The following is a 19,061-nucleotide window of genomic DNA, read 5'->3' as shown; positions in this document are numbered from 1 at the left end:
TTGGGATTCTCTTATGGAATGTAATATTTAATAGAATATGAAGTACTTCATTTTTATTAACCTTAAATAATGGGTTATATGATCACTTTCTTATCAAGTGTTACTGAAATGCGTCAATTTCTTTGTTCTTCCATTTTCATATGTCAAAATTTATTAAATTCTTATATCTTTTTCAAATTTGAAGTGGTATTCGATAATCTAAAATTAAATAGAACTTATCATTAATTAAGTATCATATTGATTTTTATGTTTGATTATTAAATTCGTTTAACCTTGTAAGTATACATTGTCACACCTCCTTTTTCCGACCCCGCGAAGGGCGAAGGAGTTTTTCCCAATTAAAGGACAATCGAAACGGGATTGGTGTAATTATTTCAGAGTCGCCACTTGGGAGATTTAGGGTGTCCCAAGTCACCAATTTTAATCCCGAATCAAGGAAAAGAATGACTCCATATTACAGTCTGCGTACCAGAAACCCAGATAAGGAATTCTGTTAACCCGGGAGAAGGTGTTAGGCATTCCCGAGTTCCGTGGTTCTAGAACGGTCGCTCAACTGTTATATTCGGCTTGATTATCTGATTTTATACAAGTGTGAACCTATGTGCAAAATTTAACTTTTAACCGCTTTTATCATTTACTGTTTTTATCAAGAATTGCAACGTTGTGAAAATGTATCTCGAACCGCGTTACAATTAATGTACCCGTGGTCGTCGACACACTTTGACTCCGTTGAGATTTGGATTTGGGTCACATCAATGTGCACCCGATTTTAAGGAAATTAAATTATTAAAGGCGTGTCTAAAGCGACTAGCGTATTTATTTTGGGTAGGACCGTGGAATTTTACTAAACGGTCCATCCCGAAGTCTAAACAATTTTTAAAGCAAATATTTACTGAGGGCCCCGCAATTTGTATTTTTATTCGGCGAGGCTCATCCCATTCTCATTTTTTAAGGAATTTGCAACGTCATGGAAATGCATCTCGGGCCACGCCGCAATCAATGCGCCCGTGACTAGAGACATGTTTCGACTCCGTTGGGATTTGGATTTGGGTCACATAAATGTGCACCCGAGTTTAAGAAGGTAAGGTTCATTAAAGCGTATCCTAAAGAGACTAATATGTTGTTATTTTAGGAGGGTTGTGAGATTTGCTAAACAACCCGTCCTGGAAACTAAATGCTTCACTAATATACATTTAACAAGGGCCCCGCATCTGCGTTTTGTTTATTTTTATCGAGGCTCATCTCGTTGTTATTTTTAAAGGATATCCTATAGCACCTACGTTTCTTGTCGTGTTTGTCTCTATCAATTGAAAGCAGTAAATAGCCTTAGTCGATTATAAAACCGGATTTAAAATGCTTTTACAGAATAATAAAACGTGACTTAAAATGCTTTTACAGAATAATAAAACGTGACTGCACTTATGGACAACTAGTCGCAAATTATGGGCCCAAACTAGCTCATGCGAGATGGCCAGACTTGGGCCCTGTTTTCCGATACAGGCCTAGCTGATTTTTCGATTTGGGCTCGGCCTTCCTGAGGTTGAGGCCTAGAACTGATTCTTTGTTCTTTATCAATTTATATGTGACAAACTAGCAAAAGGGGAAAGAACTTTAACTCCTGTGGATAGTTTTCCTATTTTGGCCTACATTACAGCATATATGGCAAAGTAAACTAAATCTGAGATGCAAACTAATTCATTGAAACCACCTTTATCTACGGCATACATATACAATTATCATTCGATACCCTACATTGACATCTACTATGCTTGCAAGCTAACTTCAGTATCCCAAAATATGAGCTATTAGACATTACATGACATTCAACACACCAGGACATATATATAAACAACATCTGCGGATCTTCTCTTTTATACTCATTGCTCAAACTTTCGAGTTACATTGGTAGTGTAATTGTGTACCTGGTATGGAGGACAAAGAAGAAAGGGATGATCAGCTGGGCAATATGCAGTAAATACAGCAGCAGCAGACACACAGCAACAACACAGCAACAACCAACTAAACCAAGTGTTTTCCACAGCCAACAGATAACCAACAAGGTCTCCTAGAATACAAGGAGAACCAACAAATAGTCGAGCACCAAATGAGCAATCCCAGGAAAGAATAATGAAACCACAGCAATGACTGAGTGTTCAATGCAGCAAAACCACCAGTTCAACAACCACAAACAGCTCAATAAATGCAAACAATAGAACTTGGCCAAGACAGCTTGACCAATATGCACTCTTATACAACTTTCAGGCAGTGTTTGGTTACAATGTTTATTGGAAACTACCTTATGCTTTTCAGTTTTCTTTAAACTCACTAGACCTCTCTTCAGACTAAAAGTTCCAGCCTCAAGACTAAAAATTCCAGCCTTTTCTCTCTCTTTTTCTGAAGACTAAAAGTCCAGCCCTGTTTAAGTTCTCAAATGTCCTCTTTATAGGCCAAATGCACTAGTGCAGCTGAGCTGCCTGCCCTGCCAATTGGCAGAATACCCATACCCTTTAAACCCATCCCTAAGCATCTTTGGTGCCAGCCCCTTTTGTTCCCCACGCCTGGTCTTTTGTTTAATCAAGAGTTATGGGCGTCATTTTATTATTCATTTCAAGCCCCATACTCTTATGTCTTGCTCCCCATTGGTATTAGTTTAATCCTAAATTAGTACCCTACTTGTCAGCCCATTTACACTAATCTTTTCTGTCTTTTTCAACACCCCAGAATACCCCTGCTTAACCCTGATTATTACTGCCCTGCCTATTGCAGCATCAGGGCATTTTTGAACTGATGAAAGTTCAAATTCAAGACTGCCTGGACTGCACCTTTTCAGTCATTTTTACAATGCAAACAAACCATTTTAAACAATGCTGGGGCGTTCAGTCAGTGGCAACGTTCAATTAGTCATGCGACATTATTAGCTTATTCGATTCATTAGTTATAGAAAACTAATCGACGACATTTATCGAATCGACTATACTAATTATAGCAGGTAATAATCAGTCGCTCATATAAACTATACGTTCAGGGACCTAAAGGGCATCATACAATTTTCGGTTCAATTACTGGGGCCTATATGAGTTAACTTATCTGACAATTAAACTAATCGACGATCATGTTTATCACAGAGTACATTCAGAACACACACATAGAAAATCAATCGACCAAATAAAGGGTCTTTGCTAGAGATGGAAGAAACAGACAAAGTAACAGACCAAAACAAATAACCACAACAACAAATCATGCTGACAACTTAATTAGAACTGAACAAAAAGAAAAGGAAACTTACTGAAGAAGTTCGAAATCAAAACGGACCCAAATCAGACTCAACTTCGAACTCTTGAGGCCGAACAAACTTTAATCAGGGTGTTCTCGCATGAGAACACCTTGATTAAGGTCTATTAGACCTCAAACCCTTGTCCAGACCGGCCGGGTTCCCCAGGTGCATGTGTTCTAAGGTCTGGATTTCCAGATCTGATTTTTAGGGAGTTGTGGGTAGATTCGGACCAAACCAAGCTTGGTTTGGTCACGAGGAAGGTCAGGGGAGTGTCTGGTATGAAGATGGGGTGGTTTGGCATAGGTCCGGGTTCGACTCAAATCTTCAAATGAAGATTTGAGACGAAGGAAAGTGATTCGAGTCTAGGGAGTAACAGATCCATGTTCAGGAGAGTGAGGGGGTCTTAGGGTGTTCAGGAGGTGGCCACCGGCGTCCATGCTGCCGGCTTTAATGGCGAGGGAGACGGGGGCGGCTAGGGTTTCTAATGGGAGGTCCGGGTTTGAGCTTGGGGACGAAGGGGTGGGGTGTTGGTATAGGGGGCGTGGGTGTAAGGGAAGGTTTATATATGGTCTATGGGATTGGATCTGAGCCGTTAGATCATATGATCTCAACGGCTTGGATCCGAGGGTGAGAAATGAGACGGGGTCGTTTGGTAGTGAAACGAGGTCGTTTGGTTTAAATGAGGGGTTGGGTCAGGCTGGTTATTTGGGTCGGGTTTTGAAACGGGTTACTGATAGAGGTCCTGAGCCGTTGGATCGAGAGTTTGAACGGCCCAGATCAAACGCATGATGCGGCGTCGTTTCGGGAGGTGGTCAGGGCAGGCCTGGTTTGGACCGGGTCAGATCGTTGGTTTGGGCCTGTTTTTGTCTTATTTTTTGGGCCCAAATTGATTTCAACTTTCTTTTGTTTTCCAATTTAAAGAAAAAATAAAAATAACTAATAAAACAAATGAAATTAAAACAAATAACAATATGGCACTTCAACATAATTATCATACCAAATAAAAATGTTTAGGTAAGTTAAATCACAACCTAAAACGGACGATGCACACATATTTTGAATCTTCTTTTAATGACACATATTTTTTTGTATTTTGTTTGATAATGATTAAAATGCAAAATGGACAGACCTACAAACGACTAATAACACATGTCACGAAAAGGAAAAAAAAATTTGTACAGCGAAGCCATTTGTTACTATTTTTCTTTTGTTTTCCTTTGGGAGTGATTGCTCGTGAAGCAAAAATCACGTGCTTACATACATCAACGAAAAATTATTGTCGGATGACTAAAAAAATAACTATCATGTGTTATTAACAAAATTCTACCATAAAAATATTTTAATAGATCTTAGGTTTGTCAAGTTTTTCAATTTTTACTAAACATATATTTACTTATAATTAGTTTAACAAAGTAAGATTGAAATAATATTTACATAATAAAAAAACTCGAAAAACCCGACAAAACCGAATCAATCCAACCCGATATAGCCATGTACACCCCTACGTATAATCAATACAAGTTATTGATACTTTATCTAACCAAATACAGAAAATTATCTGGAAATTAAATAATTTGTTGAATTAAACTTTTTCGTGAAAAAGATTTCTCTGAACAGACTATGATGATTTGCCCTAAATATTCTGAGTAATTATTGTTACTGAGATATTTATTTATCGTGTTCACAAGTCATATATTTCAACAAAAAAGGCATATTTCTCAAAAATCCAAACACATGCAAGCAAATATTCCATGAAATAATTAGTAGATAATTATTGATGAAAGATTTAGTTAGTCAGACTAGATCATCCCATAATTAAGAAACGTTTCTATAAATGATGATTCTCTGAATCTTTCAAAACCTATAATGTTCCCATCTAGATTTTCTCCGGATTTCATTTTCTTTTTTCCTTCTTTCTTTTGTTTATTATCAATTGGGTTTTTTATTTTTCCTTTATTCTACAGAGTTTCTCAATTCTCATGATGCCATGTGATCCACCTTTTTCTATGGAAACAAACACCATTTTAAATGGAGAAGTTGCATCTTTGATATTCCTTCACTCTCTAAGCTGACTATTCCATTTCCCCTACCCAATAATTACCAAATAACATAGTGTATACTTATGCATGTCTATTATACTTACATACGGACACACTTCTCTGTAATAGTATCTCTATATAACAGTTATTTATTATAAAAGTCAAGTTTTTGTGAAAACCGATTTTTATGTTATGTTATAATATATGTCCTATATAACAGTACTTCACTATTGCAATCAAAAAATATTGGAACAAACGAAGTTGTTATAGATAGATTTGACTGTTATTAAGTTTCTCTAGTGTTATATCCAGAGGCGGGGCCAGAATTTGAATTTATAGGTTTTGGATTTTAGGACACGACTTCAAGTGCTAGCAATTAGGTTTTATATTTACTTTTGTAAATATTTAGTAATTTTTTATACCACATATATTAGGTTTGAATCAAAATTATTGAGTTCTACCAAAACCACATATTATATACACCTCCTCCCACAGTGATATCTTCAGCAATTCGCTCACTATAATGAGGAGAAAAGGTTAAAACGGTTCATTTGTCTTTCGATATATATATATATAAAGTTGGGAATGAGAAAGCTGAAGTGGCACTCTCTAAATCAAGGAAATGTATTTATCTATTTTCTCAATTTTTGGAATTTTTTCCTATTTTAATATAATATTTAATTACTTAAAGCCAATAATTTATGGTTTGAATTTTAGCTCCATAATAAATAAGGGAATTGAAAAAACAACAGTATCAAAAATGAAAGTCATCCGTATTTTCCCCTTTCTTCTTTGTTCCAAAATGCCATATATTTTCCTTCCACTTTGTTCATTTACCTACCCATTAATTTATTGTGAAGCAGTAAAATCTGAAGAGGTGTATCACATTTATTACACCCTCTTAACTCTCTCGAATGAGTTACATTTTTTAAGTTCTCTGAAACGGTTACAACCTGAAGAGTTATGCCTCATTTACTGTACCTCTCCAAATAATTACAGTGCCTTCCCTTTGAATTTTCAGACATATAACAACATCCTTAGCCCTTCTTTCTCTTTAAATTTTTCGTTTTCCTTTTGTTCCTTTTTGTTCGTGAATTCTGTTTTGTGTTATTTTTCATAGATAGTTTGTTAAAATGTTCATTGAACATAATCGAAATGCTTGCCTTTCTCTCTCAATTTGTTGGTTTTTTTTTATCTTCCCAGCTATTGCTTATATATTATGCAATTGATTTTTTAATCTTCTCAGTTACTGTTTATTTATTATGTAATTAGACATGATAATGAAAGTTTTAACCGTTGTCAATTATTTTCTCGGATATCCACGAAGAGATGTAATTGTTGTCAATAACTTATTACGATTAATCGGTTAAAATTTCTGACTTTTAATTTTAGAGCGCAGTGTCGATAGCCTGCGCACCTATTTTAACCAACTGCAGGTGATTCTTACTTTAATATTATTCTATTAGACTAATTATGTTGTTTATGTAATTCTTGAAAACTTTAATTAAATTAGGTTCATCTTGGACATATTTCTTTCAGAGAAATAACTGAATATAACATGGAAAGAGGTGTGTCTTCTTTAAAACAATTGTGTTAAAGAAACCAATTTCTTCTTTCCGCGACAAATGATTGAAATTTATAGAGTGCACTAGTAACAAAGGCGGATCAAATTCCTTAGGCATCTCTTATGTTCTTTGCTTTCTTCTCATAAATTAAGTTGTACGCATAGTCTTTGTGAGCGTGCGTGTATATATATATATATATATATGAAACTATTTTTTGCTAAACTTGAAGAGTTTAGCGTGATACGATTGGTTACACTAGGCTAGGGGTGTACAAAGGAAATTGACAAACTGTACTAACCCGATAATCTGAGTCAAACCGAGAAAAAAACCCGACTATGGTTTGGCTTGATTTGATTTGGTGTTGGAAAAAAAACCCGATCATAATTGGTTTGGTTTGGTTTTAACTAAAGAAAGTTAAACCGAAACCAAACCAACCCGACATTATATTTATTGAAATTTTTGATATATAAATATATTTATTGTGATGTAATTTATAAATATTTCTTAAAAAATTTCATAATTTTATCTTTTAAGGTATTATCTTAAGGTTGGACTTACAACTTTTGATTGTTCCAATAAGTTTTATAGTCATTAATATTAGTAAATTAAATAATGCTAACAAAAGCTCAAACCAAAATCAAATCAATACTAATGCTAACAAAAGACATTCAATTATATAGTCAATACTACGAAGGGGAATGTATTGAATATCTATTTTTGTTTTACAATAATTTAGATTTAAATGCATCACCTATTTTTATCTTTTTTTAGCGTTTAGTCATGTAATTAATACTCCCTTATTAGTCTACTTACTTTAGCATGACTTATAGCCTGTTTGGCCAAGCTTCTAAAATCTGCTTATTTTGAGAAGTGCTTTTTTTCAAAAGTACTTTTAAAAAAAAGTGTTTTTTGGTGAGAAGCAGTTTGTGTTTGGCTAATTAATTTAAAAAGCACTTTTGAACAGTAATTAGTATTTGGCCAAACTTTTGAAAACTGCTTCTAAGTGTACTTTTCTCAAAAGTGCTTCTCAGAAAAATGCTTTTGAAGAGAAGCTACTTTTTTCTGCTTCTCCTCAAAAGCACTTTTTACCTTTCAAAAGCTTGGCCAAACACTCGAAAAAAGCACTTTTGGCCTAAAAAAAAAAGCTTGGCCAAACAGGCTATTAGTACTTTTAGATTATGTTTATTTTTATTATGGTTTTTTAATTAGCAATATATTTATATTACATAATTTTATTGTCTTTATTGTTGAATATTTTAGGATAATGCCACGACACATCTCATATTTTGTACATTAGTTTCTTGAAAAATACTTTATATAATTGTATCTTACAAGGAGTAAAGAAATATTTTGAACACAAGTTATATGTTTTGTTCTATGAAAATTTTACCGGAAAAAAATCCAAAAAACCCGAATAACTCAAAAATCCGAGAAAAATCGAGATTGAAAAACCCGAATTTTATTGGTTTGGTTTTGGTCTTTAGATTTAATAACCCGACACAATTGATTTGGTTTGGTAATCATAAAATCCGAACCAATCCGACCTATGTACACACCTAGGTTGTTTTCAACTTCCTTAAAACAAGTAAATGATTAATGATTAAGGAAAAGTGAAATGGTATATAAAGGGGAGTAGGAAGTAATAACTCCACTTGTTCCTCCCATTTCTTCTCCTCTATTTTACCTTGATTGTTTAAGCTTGATTATATTTTGTAGTCTTGAAATTAATATAGTATCACAAAAATATAAAATTAACTAGACTTGGGTTTAACTTTGTTAACTATCATTTGCATCTATATTCATTTTTTGTGTCACGTTTTAACTTGTGTCTGCTTTGCAAAAACAATTACAAGCGTACCCGCTTTTTCGCATAACTTCAGCATACGGGGCTGAAGTAGCAAAGGCAATCACGCAAAACTTTAGCATTCTAGTAGACGGACTTGAAGTTCAGCTCTAGAGCTGAAGTTTTTGTTTTGTAACTGGTGAACTTCAGCTCTAGAGCTGAAGTTTTTGTTTTTGTAACTGGCGAACTTCAGCTCTAGAGCTGAAGTTTTTGTTTCCCCCCCCACTTTAACCCTCTTATCACTAATCACATACCTTGCTCAATAGCAACAAAAACACCACATCCGCGCACGCACACAAATTGCACTTGCATAATAACAAGTTTACCTAGTAATTATTTTCACAGAATTTATGTTTATAACAGCAACATGTCAAAGCACAAACATTGTTAAATGCCATAAAAGGTGAAAATAACACTAAACAGAACAACAATTAAAAAGATGAAGGAAAAAAAAGTACTTCAAAACCAAACTCAATTTTTAACAGACACAGTCCTCGAAACAGAAAACCAAGGTCCAAAAGAAAAATGAAACATATACAGAAATAGAGGTTTTTGCAATCATCCCATGAACTGAAGTTCCATAGCAGCACCAACAGCAGCAGAAGGAAGGAGGAGGAGGAGGAGGAGGAGGAGAAAGGAGACTGAAGTTGTCACACCCTTTTTTTCAAACCAACCTTACTAAACCCTTTTAAAATAATAAAAAGATTTAAAGCTCAAAAGGTTTTTTAATTAAAAAGTGACAAAATATTGTGTTTAAAAGGAAATAACTCAGAGTCGCCACCTGATATTGATTTCAGTGTGCCAGCTCACCGTTTTTAAAAATAATTTTTCACACTTTGAACTCCAAAACATAAGTCTGCACCAGAGATTCGGGTAAGGGGGTTCATTTGACTCGGGGAGAAGGTGTTAGGCACTCCCCAAGTCCTGTGAAAGTCACGGTTGCGTACTCAATCTAGTTGGCTTTTAAAATATTCCAGTTGAGGTAATAACACACAAAAAGAAAATAAACAATCAAAAAAGGCTCGAGGTCATCCCCACCTAAATGAAAGAAAATTAAAAGAAGAAAAATTAAAGTTCTAAATTATCATACGCTATTTCTTCTACGATGTTCGCCACGACCTCCAATTACATTCACTTCGGGGCATACTCCCTGAAATAAAATATATACAAATCCCTCGGTGTATTTTCCGGATAAATTTAACTAAGGGAACGACCTCTCGCCTCGAAACTAATAAAAATCCTAAGGTTTGCCTACCCAAGTGTGGTCAGCCTAAGCATGCTCCCATCGATTAAAGCCATAAGACAAAAATAAGAAATAAATTGATAAAACAATTAAAGTCCAATTTATTCATGTGTTTAATGTTACTTCCCCCTACGAACCCTTCAAACGAATTTATCATTTCCCTAACTTAATCAAGAGCCCTGACCCATCATACTTCCAAATGTAACATCTTACTAGGAGTTAATCTTCATCATATTTTACTAATCAACGATACTAACTTAAACGTGAAGAATTCTTCTGGCAGAAACTTTCTATATCCTCCCTTCCCCCTTGTTCATGAACTTAGAAAAAGAACAACATTAATAAGACACATAGAAGAGATTGAAATTAATGAAACCAAGAGAGTGAGAAGTACCATAACTTAATCACATATTAATCAAACATTAATCAAAATATAAAGAGGAGGAAGAGGAAGAGGGGAATGGACCTGATACAGCAATCTTCCTTTAATAACAAGGAAGAAATCAGCGAGTACAAGCCTTGTGCCAAAATCCAAGCGAGAAAGTAAAGACGGAATGATGTAGGAACTGCGAACTGGAACACGCACGGCACCGGAAATCTCGGACTAAACCAAGCAAACTCCAGTGATAAATTCGAGCCACCCTCAAACTCAATCAACTTCCATTTTTTAAAATTAAATCAAAATTAGAAGAAGGAAACAGAAATGTATTTTTTTGATTTTATTTTTTAAACTTGATTAGAATTTAACCAAACCACAAAAATATTTTTGTATATGTTTTTGAATCTATATAAAAAAAAACGAAAATCAGAGATAAAAAAAAATTGAAAGGCAACCTTGTTTTCCCTAATCAAAACGTCTGAAATCTCCTCTCGTCTCTCTATTCCGAGGCCCTTCTGTTGCTCTTCCTCTCGGCAATCTCTATCTCGTCCCTTCCCCATTGTGTTTCTAGGGCATTCGGTTGATTCTTCTCTCCCATGATATCAAAGATCAGACTACTGAATTTTTGTATAGAGATGCTGAATGGTGAAAAGATAATGGAATGAGTATGTATGAAATAGAAGAGGCCAACAGAAAATTCTACATTAGGGTTCGTTATTCGCTGATGGCTTAGGGTGGTCTTCTAGGGCATGTGTTCAGTGTCTGTTCGTTGCTTGGGAGTGCAGCTGGCGGGGGGTGATTTTGGTTGGTGAAAGGGAGTGGTGGGCACTGGCTGAAGGGGTGGTCGTTTTTAGGAGTTCGTTGGTCTTCTTCTTTTGTTTTTTCCGTTGAGTGGTGTTGCGGCTGGGTTGGAGGTGAAGAAGCAGCCTCTGTCGAGATTGGGGTCTTAGGTTAGAAGAAGAAGATCCTCTCCATGGGTCTTTTGGGTTAAGGAGAAGGGTCTTCAAATTGGGCCTTTTTGGGGGGATTTGAAATTGGGCTCCATTTGGACAAGAAAAATTGAAGATTTCATTAATAAATTCAAGTTTCTTCCAAATTAGTATAAAATACTTGTAAAACATAAAATCACTCCTAATTGATTAAAGTAAAATTAAAAACTAAAAGTGAAACTATTTTTTTGGTATTTTCAAAAATTATATTAAAATAAAATAAAAATAGGTTCAAAGTAATATATCCTTCTAAAAATATCTAATACGTGAATTAAATAGAGAAATATGAAACTATTTTTTGTATTTTTTCAATTTTGTGATAAAAATAATATAAAAGAGTCAATATTAGTTAAAATAACTATATTAGACCTAAACTAAGTATTTAAATGCTAAAATATGTAAAATCTTGGGGAGGGTCAAAAATCACATGTCTACAGAAGTTATTTAAAAAGTGGGTACAAATTAAAAGTTTTTAAAAAAATGGGTATAGGTTAAATGGGGGCGACCAAATAGGGCGCCCCGTGCAATTTTTACTTCTAAATGTAACATGCTCTATGTATTTGGTGTTTTAGAAGTTATATTTTTTCCATTTTCCCTTTATCTTTTACCTTATTTGGAAATTCAAAATACAAAAGAAGCGAAAAAGAATGAAGAGGAAGGATACTGCAAGCTATTATAATAAAAATATAGAACTAAACTGAATATTGAATTTTTAGATTTATACTCCTGAAATTAATATTATCATAGTATTCTTACTATAACACATAAAGAACTATTTGTTTTGTTGAATTTTAAATTGTAGTATCTTAAAAGCAATAGTATAATATTTCTTTCTTTTGTTTTCGGAATTGAATTGCTTAATCTTGATATTATCATTTTGTTAGCATGATGTAAGATATCCTCAAATTTTGGCAAATGGCACAATGTCAAATCGTCAATACATAATATTAATGTTCATTAAAGCATTTTACTTTAACCAATAATTCAATTATATTTTCATCGATAAGAAAGATTTCGCCCAGCAATCTAGACCTTCAAATTAGCCCCGTAAAGTTCTTGGAAAGGAGTAAAGTGTACGCTTGTATAAAAATAGAGAAGCAACTCTTGAGAATTTTTTTTTTAAAAAAATAACCTTAATACAATTATATCATAGTTGATAATGTTATGGTTAGAGAATATAGAGAAGATAAAATTATTATATATAGAGTAAAGATTGATTTTTAATATTAAAAATTTTAGCAATAAATTTTTATACATATTCTAATAAAGACCGCGCGAAGCGCGGACAAATTAACTAGTTAATCTTATAATTCCATCTCCTATTTATTTTGTTGTTTGATTGAGTTTAATAGATGTATAGGAGACTTCTTATGTCTCCTTTTATTGTTGTTCTTTTATGTGATTGAATTGGTTAAATAACAAAATTTCAGTTATTTGTGTTAAACAGAAATAAAAGGGAATATTTGTATATCATGCAATTTTAGAAGTATTCACTTCACACATAACAAACAAGTCTTTCTTCATTCCCCAATGATTGAAATACCTAAATATAATTGACATTAGTAAATATAGTAAGTTCGGCGCTGAATTATTCTGGAAATGTTATTTTTGCAATGAGTAGGATTTGCAAAATAAATCATTCGCCAAAATAATGAAATTATGGTGGAGTAAGGGGGGAGAGAGAGATTAATATAGGCATAGCTTAATCCTAACCACATAAATGATAAATATGTTATACAATTATAGGAGTTAATTATATGGTGAAGTCAAGTGGCAAGCAAAAATGAAACCACTTGACAATTTTAAGACAACATTAATAATTAAAAATTATAAATAGAAATATAATTAATGGAAATACTTGAATGAATCTTATACATAATCTAAATAGAGAAAACTTATTAAATTTGATATGAGAAAGCTTTGTTTAAGTATGATAAGAAATGACATGCATGTATATAAGGACACATAACTAAATTCTAACAAATAAAGAAAAAAATAAAAATATTTAATAATAAAATAAATTAGAGATAATGTGAGGATATTTCTACTAAGAATTACTTTAGAAAATAAAATAAAGTAAATATATAATACTTAAAAATATTATTGATAAGTTTAAATAATATAAGAATTGCAATCAATATTTATAAAAATTAAAATTTATTTAATTTAATATAAAAAATATTATATATTTATCTATATTATATTAAAAATAGTAGCGGATAAAAATATTAAATAAAGTGAAAAGTTAAAAAAGATCATATGAAAACGTGATAATATTACATATTAGATAACATTATAGTAAAAGTAAGAAAACTAATTAAAATTCAAAAACATCTATACTAAAAATAAAAGAAAAATACTATTTGAACTTGAGATTAGAAAGACCTTAAAGTTATGATGAGTACGCTCAAAATACAGATATGACGACAAAATAATCTTGCTAGATAAAGAAAACTAAAAAATTGATACTAATGAAAATTATGATGAGTACGCTCAAAATACTAAAAAATTGATACTAATAAATAAATATTTTATGTAGGTAATTTCACTAATGAAAATTAAAAGTGAAATTTGTATCTTGAAATTAAAAGAAAATACCAAATAAATGCACGTAATACCAAAAATTATTATAAGAATATTCAATAGATTTGAAACATTATAAAAGAACTTATGTATTATTCCCTTTGTTTTAGTCTAGATGACCAATTTCGCTTATCGAGAGTCAAATTGCATAAGGTTTGACCAATATTTTAAAATATATTTTGTTATCATATTGACACGAGAAAAATTGTAACTTATAGTACTTTTCGTGTAGTTTTGTATATCTAAATTTTAATTTTAAAATACTAAATTGAATTTAGCTTCAAAATTTAGTCAAATTGATTGTCGATAAGAGAAATGTGTCATCTAAATTGAAACAGAGGAAGTAATTTTTAGACTAATTTATAGTTATATTTTAAAATAAAATATGATATTATTTTGAATATAGGTAAAATATTTATGTAAAAAGTTAATTAAAATTTCTTAGTAAGGAAGAGAATGTATAAAGAGGAAAATAGAGATAGTGCGAGGATACTTTTATTTTTAAATTTATTAAAATAAATAAATAAATTTCTTAAATAATACTCAAAAAGGTTATTAATAGATTTAAATAATGAAAGAGATCTGAATAAGAGGATAATAGTGTAAAAACACATTAAATTTCGAGAATAATTTTTTTTACATTTATTAATAATTATTAAAAGGGTAATAAACAAGACATTAAGTCAATTTATAATGTAATAAAAAATCACATTACAGTATAACAATATTAAGTAATAAATAATGTAAAAACTATAAGCAATGAACAATAAAGAGAAAAAAATTATGTCTAACAATGTAGAAGGATAAGACTTATTTGAATTTGAGATAAAAAAAATAAAGTAGTAGTAAGAATTTTGTTAAAATAATATAATTTAATGTACTCAAACAAGACAGATCACAACGTTGCATATTTAGTATTCCTTAATATTGACCGTAAAATATAATACAAGTGTCAAAATTATGAAGTTGGGTTCTTACAGATATAGAAAAAGAAAATATGTTATCTACTATGAGATTTGAAAATGGTTTCATGTGATGCTTCTTAATTAATATTAAATAATTATTTATAATCTCTATATAGAAGATTTAATTTTAAGGTTATTTGCACATAATTAAAATAATCTAAATCATTGTTTGACATGAATTATGTCCGCACATCGTGCGGGTACTAATACTAGTACAACTTAAAAAGCAAGATGAAAACAATGTGGTTAAGCCATGTGGCAAGCTAAAATGAAGTCACTTGGCAATTTTAAGACAACAAAAAAAATCTAGGCGTAATACATACGGAGACACCTAAAGTTGGCACAATCTTTCACTTAGACACTTAAATTAGGCCTCTTTCCAATTAAACACGTTTCCTAGGCAATTCTCATACCAATTAGACACGTTTTTTGCTGGCTTATTAATTAACCAAGCGCGTGTTCTGCAATCTCCGTCTACGTGGCAAAAGTAACCATTAAAAATCGTGCCACATCATTTTTTTTGTCCACCTCAGTTATATAGTGTTATTTCCACTAAAATTCAGCTCCGGCAACATGGTTAGAGGCACTTCTCAAATCCGATATCGAAAATGAAGTGGTTCTTAACCCTTCTTCTCCCATTTTACACTCACCCAACAAACCACCACCCCACCCATCAACTACTCAGCAGCAGCTTCCGGAGCTTGTTAAGCCGGAAACTAGGTTCACCGGCGATCCGGGTCTGTTTGAATCCGGCGGTAGTAGTAATTTTCTCCGGCAGCAGAGTTCGCCGGCGGAGTTTCTTTCACATATTAACTCAGATGGTTACTTCTCAGGGGTAGCCATTGGAGGGGAGCAAAGAAGTTGTCGTAGGTGGCAACGGGTCAAACTCAAAGAGATAGATAGTGAGATAATAAAAGGGGGAAAAAGAATAGTTGGCGAACCCTTTAGATTTAAGTGTGAAAACAAGAAAAATGAATAAAAGAAAAGTTTCATATGGAAAAATGAAAGGAAAAAAAAACAAATGTACTATACAATAGTAGGGGAGCTGATATGGTGGGAAATGAAGAAGATGATGGAATGCAGTTTGGGGTTGGGGTTGGGGGGGGGGGGCGAGGGGATGGGGGATTTAGTGAAAATAGGGTTTTTTGTGGTCAAATATATTTTTAATATTTAATTAATTGAAAAATGCCATGTTTATTTCATTCACGCGCTCAAGGAGACTAAGAAATACTTTCTTTGCCATGTCATAGTTTTGTGTTTAATTGGTACAGTTTGAAATGAATTCTTGTGTCTAATTGGAAAGAGGCCTAATTTAAGTGTCTAAGTGAAAGATTGTGCCAACTCTAGGTGTCTCCGTATGTATTACGCCAAAAATCTATCTATATTTATATTAAAAGGAGAGTAGTTTGCAATGTGGTTAAGCCAAGTGGCAAGCTAAAATGAAGCCACTTGGCAATTTTAAGACAACAAAAAAAAATCTATCTATATTATATTAAAAGGAGAGTAGTTTGCAATGTGGTTAAGCCAAGTGACAAGCTAAAATGAAGCCACTTGGCAATTTTAAGACAACAAAAAAAATCTATCTATCTATCTATAATTAAAAGCAGAAGACAAAAGCACCTCATGAAGCCAAATGGCAGAACAATAGAATGACACATGGCATAATTAGTTATAAAATTAGTTATTGGTTATTCTTTTTAATTTAAATATATCTAAAAAATAAAAATATTAAAAAAACTACCATATATATGTATATGTATATATATATGTATATAATTGGTTATATATATATATATATATATATATATATATATAGGTTACTTTAATTTAATTAATAAATATAGATTTCTTATATATATCTATATTAATAATTAACTATAATAAAAAAAAATAAAAAAAATTATATAAAAAAATAACTACCAATTCAAATTGGGTGGGAGTAGTTTCAAGTTGGAATTTTTAAATTATAAGAAAATAACTACCCATTCAAATTGGTAGTTATTTTTAATTAATAATTAGTTTTTGGTTATTATTTTTGAATTTAAGTATATATAAAAAACGAAAATTAAAAAATACAAAACTACCATATATATTGGTTACTTTAATTAAATTAATAAATATAGATATCTTATAATTAACTATAATAAAAAAATCAAAATATAAATATATGTAAAAATAACTACTCATTCAAATTGGGTGGGATTAGTTTAAAGTTGGAGTTTTTAAATTATTTTAATTTTTAAAAAGCAAAAAAAAAAAGCTATAAAAAACGAAAAAAAGAGAAGAAAAACTACCCATCCAAATCGGGAGTAGTTTCAAATGTGAGATTTAAAATAAAAAACGAAATTAAAAAAATAATAAATTATCAGTTCAAATTGGGGAGTAGTTTTAAGTTGGAGTTTTAAAATTATTTGAAAATAAAAAAACAAAAATAAAGAAATAAAAAAACTTCAGAGAAAAATATTAATAACGTAATATGCTAATAAAACTTTCTATTAACAATGTAGTAGCATTAAATATTTGAAAATATAATAAAGAAAAATACATAACAAAAAAGTTATTCGATGCGCTGCCTGTATAAGTCCCGTTAGTTTAACAAAGATTTTATTCACTAAAATTTAAATAATTTAGATAATATTATTAAGAACAACAGAATCTATATATAACTAAAAGGAGAGGAAAAAGCCCTTTCGTTAAGCCAAATGGCAGCTTAAAAATAAGCCACATGACATAATTAGTTAAATTATTAGAAAATAACTACCCATTCAAATTGGTAGTTATTTTTAATTAATAATTAGTTATTGGTTATTATTTTTGAATTTAAATATATATAAAAACGAAAATTAAAAAATACAAAACTACCATATATATATATATATATATATATATATATATATATTGGTTACTTTAATTGAATTAATAAATATAGATATCTTATAATTAACTATAATAAAAAAATCAAAATATATGTAAAAATAACTACTCATTCAAATTGGGCGGTATTAGTTTAAAGTTGGAGTTTTTAAATTATTTTAAAATAAAAAAACAAAAAAAAAGCTATAAAAAACGAAAAAAAAGAGAAGAAAAACTAAAAAACAAAATTAAAAAAAATAATAAATTATCAATTCAAATTGGGGAGTAGTTTTAAGTTGGAGTTTTAAAATTATTTGAAAATAAAAAAACAAAAATAAAAAAATAAAAAAACTTCAGAGAAAAATATTAAATAACGTAATATGCTAATGAAACTTTCTATTAACAATGTAGTAGCATTAAATATTTGAAAATATAATAAAGAAAAATATATAACAAAAAAGTTATTCGATGCGCTGCCTGTATAAGTCCCGTTAGTTTAACAAAGATTTTATTCACTAAAATTTAGATAATTTAGATAATATTATTAAGAACAACAGAATCTATATATTACTAAAAGGAGAGGAAAAAGCCCTTTCGTTAAGCCAAGTGGCAGCTTAAAAATAAGCCACATGACATAATTAGTTACTAAAATTATTATTTAGTTAATAATTAATTATTGGTTATTCTTTTTGAATTTAAATATATATAAAAAATGAAAATAAAAAAAATATAAAACTACCATATATATGAATATATTCATATATATATATATATATATATATATATATATATATATATATATTAATTGATTACTTTATTTGAATTAATAAATATAGATATCTTATAATTAACTATATAAAAAATGAAAATATAAATATAAAAAAAAACTACCCATTCAAATTGGGTGGGAGTAGTTTCAAGTTGGAGTTTTTAAATTATTTAAAAATAAAAAAATAAAAATAAAGTAATAAAAAAAAACTTCAGAGAAAAATATTAAATAACGTAATATGCTAATGAAACTTTCTATTAACAAAGTAATAGTATTAAATATTGAAAAATATAATAAAAAAATCCATAACAAAAACGTTATTCGATGCGCTGCCTTTATAAGTCCCGTTAGTTTAACATAGATTTTATTCACTAAAATTTAGATAATATTATTAAGAATAACATAATAAAATTTAAAATAAAAAAAAATCAATAGTAATAAATTATATATCTTCTCATATATTACAAAAAGAAAGCGAATACTAAATATTGTTTAATATAATAAAGAAAAATAGAACAAAAAAGTTATTCACTGACTATATAAGTACGTTTGATTTAAT

At 30.6% G+C, this 19,061-nt stretch overlaps 1 long non-coding RNA gene across 2 annotated transcripts; it reads right to left on the bottom strand.

Moving 5' to 3' along the window:
- Positions 1-1,660: 1,660 nt before the first annotated feature.
- LOC107775948 (uncharacterized) lies at positions 1,661-11,369 on the bottom strand. Of its 2 annotated transcripts, XR_012693900.1 has the most exons (3): positions 10,799-11,326; positions 10,431-10,621; positions 1,661-1,922 (listed from the first exon to the last, which is right to left on the bottom strand). It is a non-coding gene; the product is annotated as an uncharacterized LOC107775948 (long non-coding RNA). The 2 variants fall into 2 exon arrangements; XR_012693899.1 differs by lacking the exon at positions 1,661-1,922 and having other exon boundaries at positions 9,165-10,621; positions 10,799-11,369.
- Positions 11,370-19,061: the final 7,692 nt, after the last annotated feature.

The sequence above is a fragment of the Nicotiana tabacum genome, chromosome 8, assembly GCF_000715075.1.
Source record: "Nicotiana tabacum cultivar K326 chromosome 8, ASM71507v2, whole genome shotgun sequence".
Taxonomy (NCBI): Eukaryota; Viridiplantae; Streptophyta; class Magnoliopsida; order Solanales; family Solanaceae; genus Nicotiana; species Nicotiana tabacum.
The sequence above is the reverse complement of the archived record's forward strand: the minus strand, read 5'-3'. Positions and strand labels throughout refer to the sequence as shown.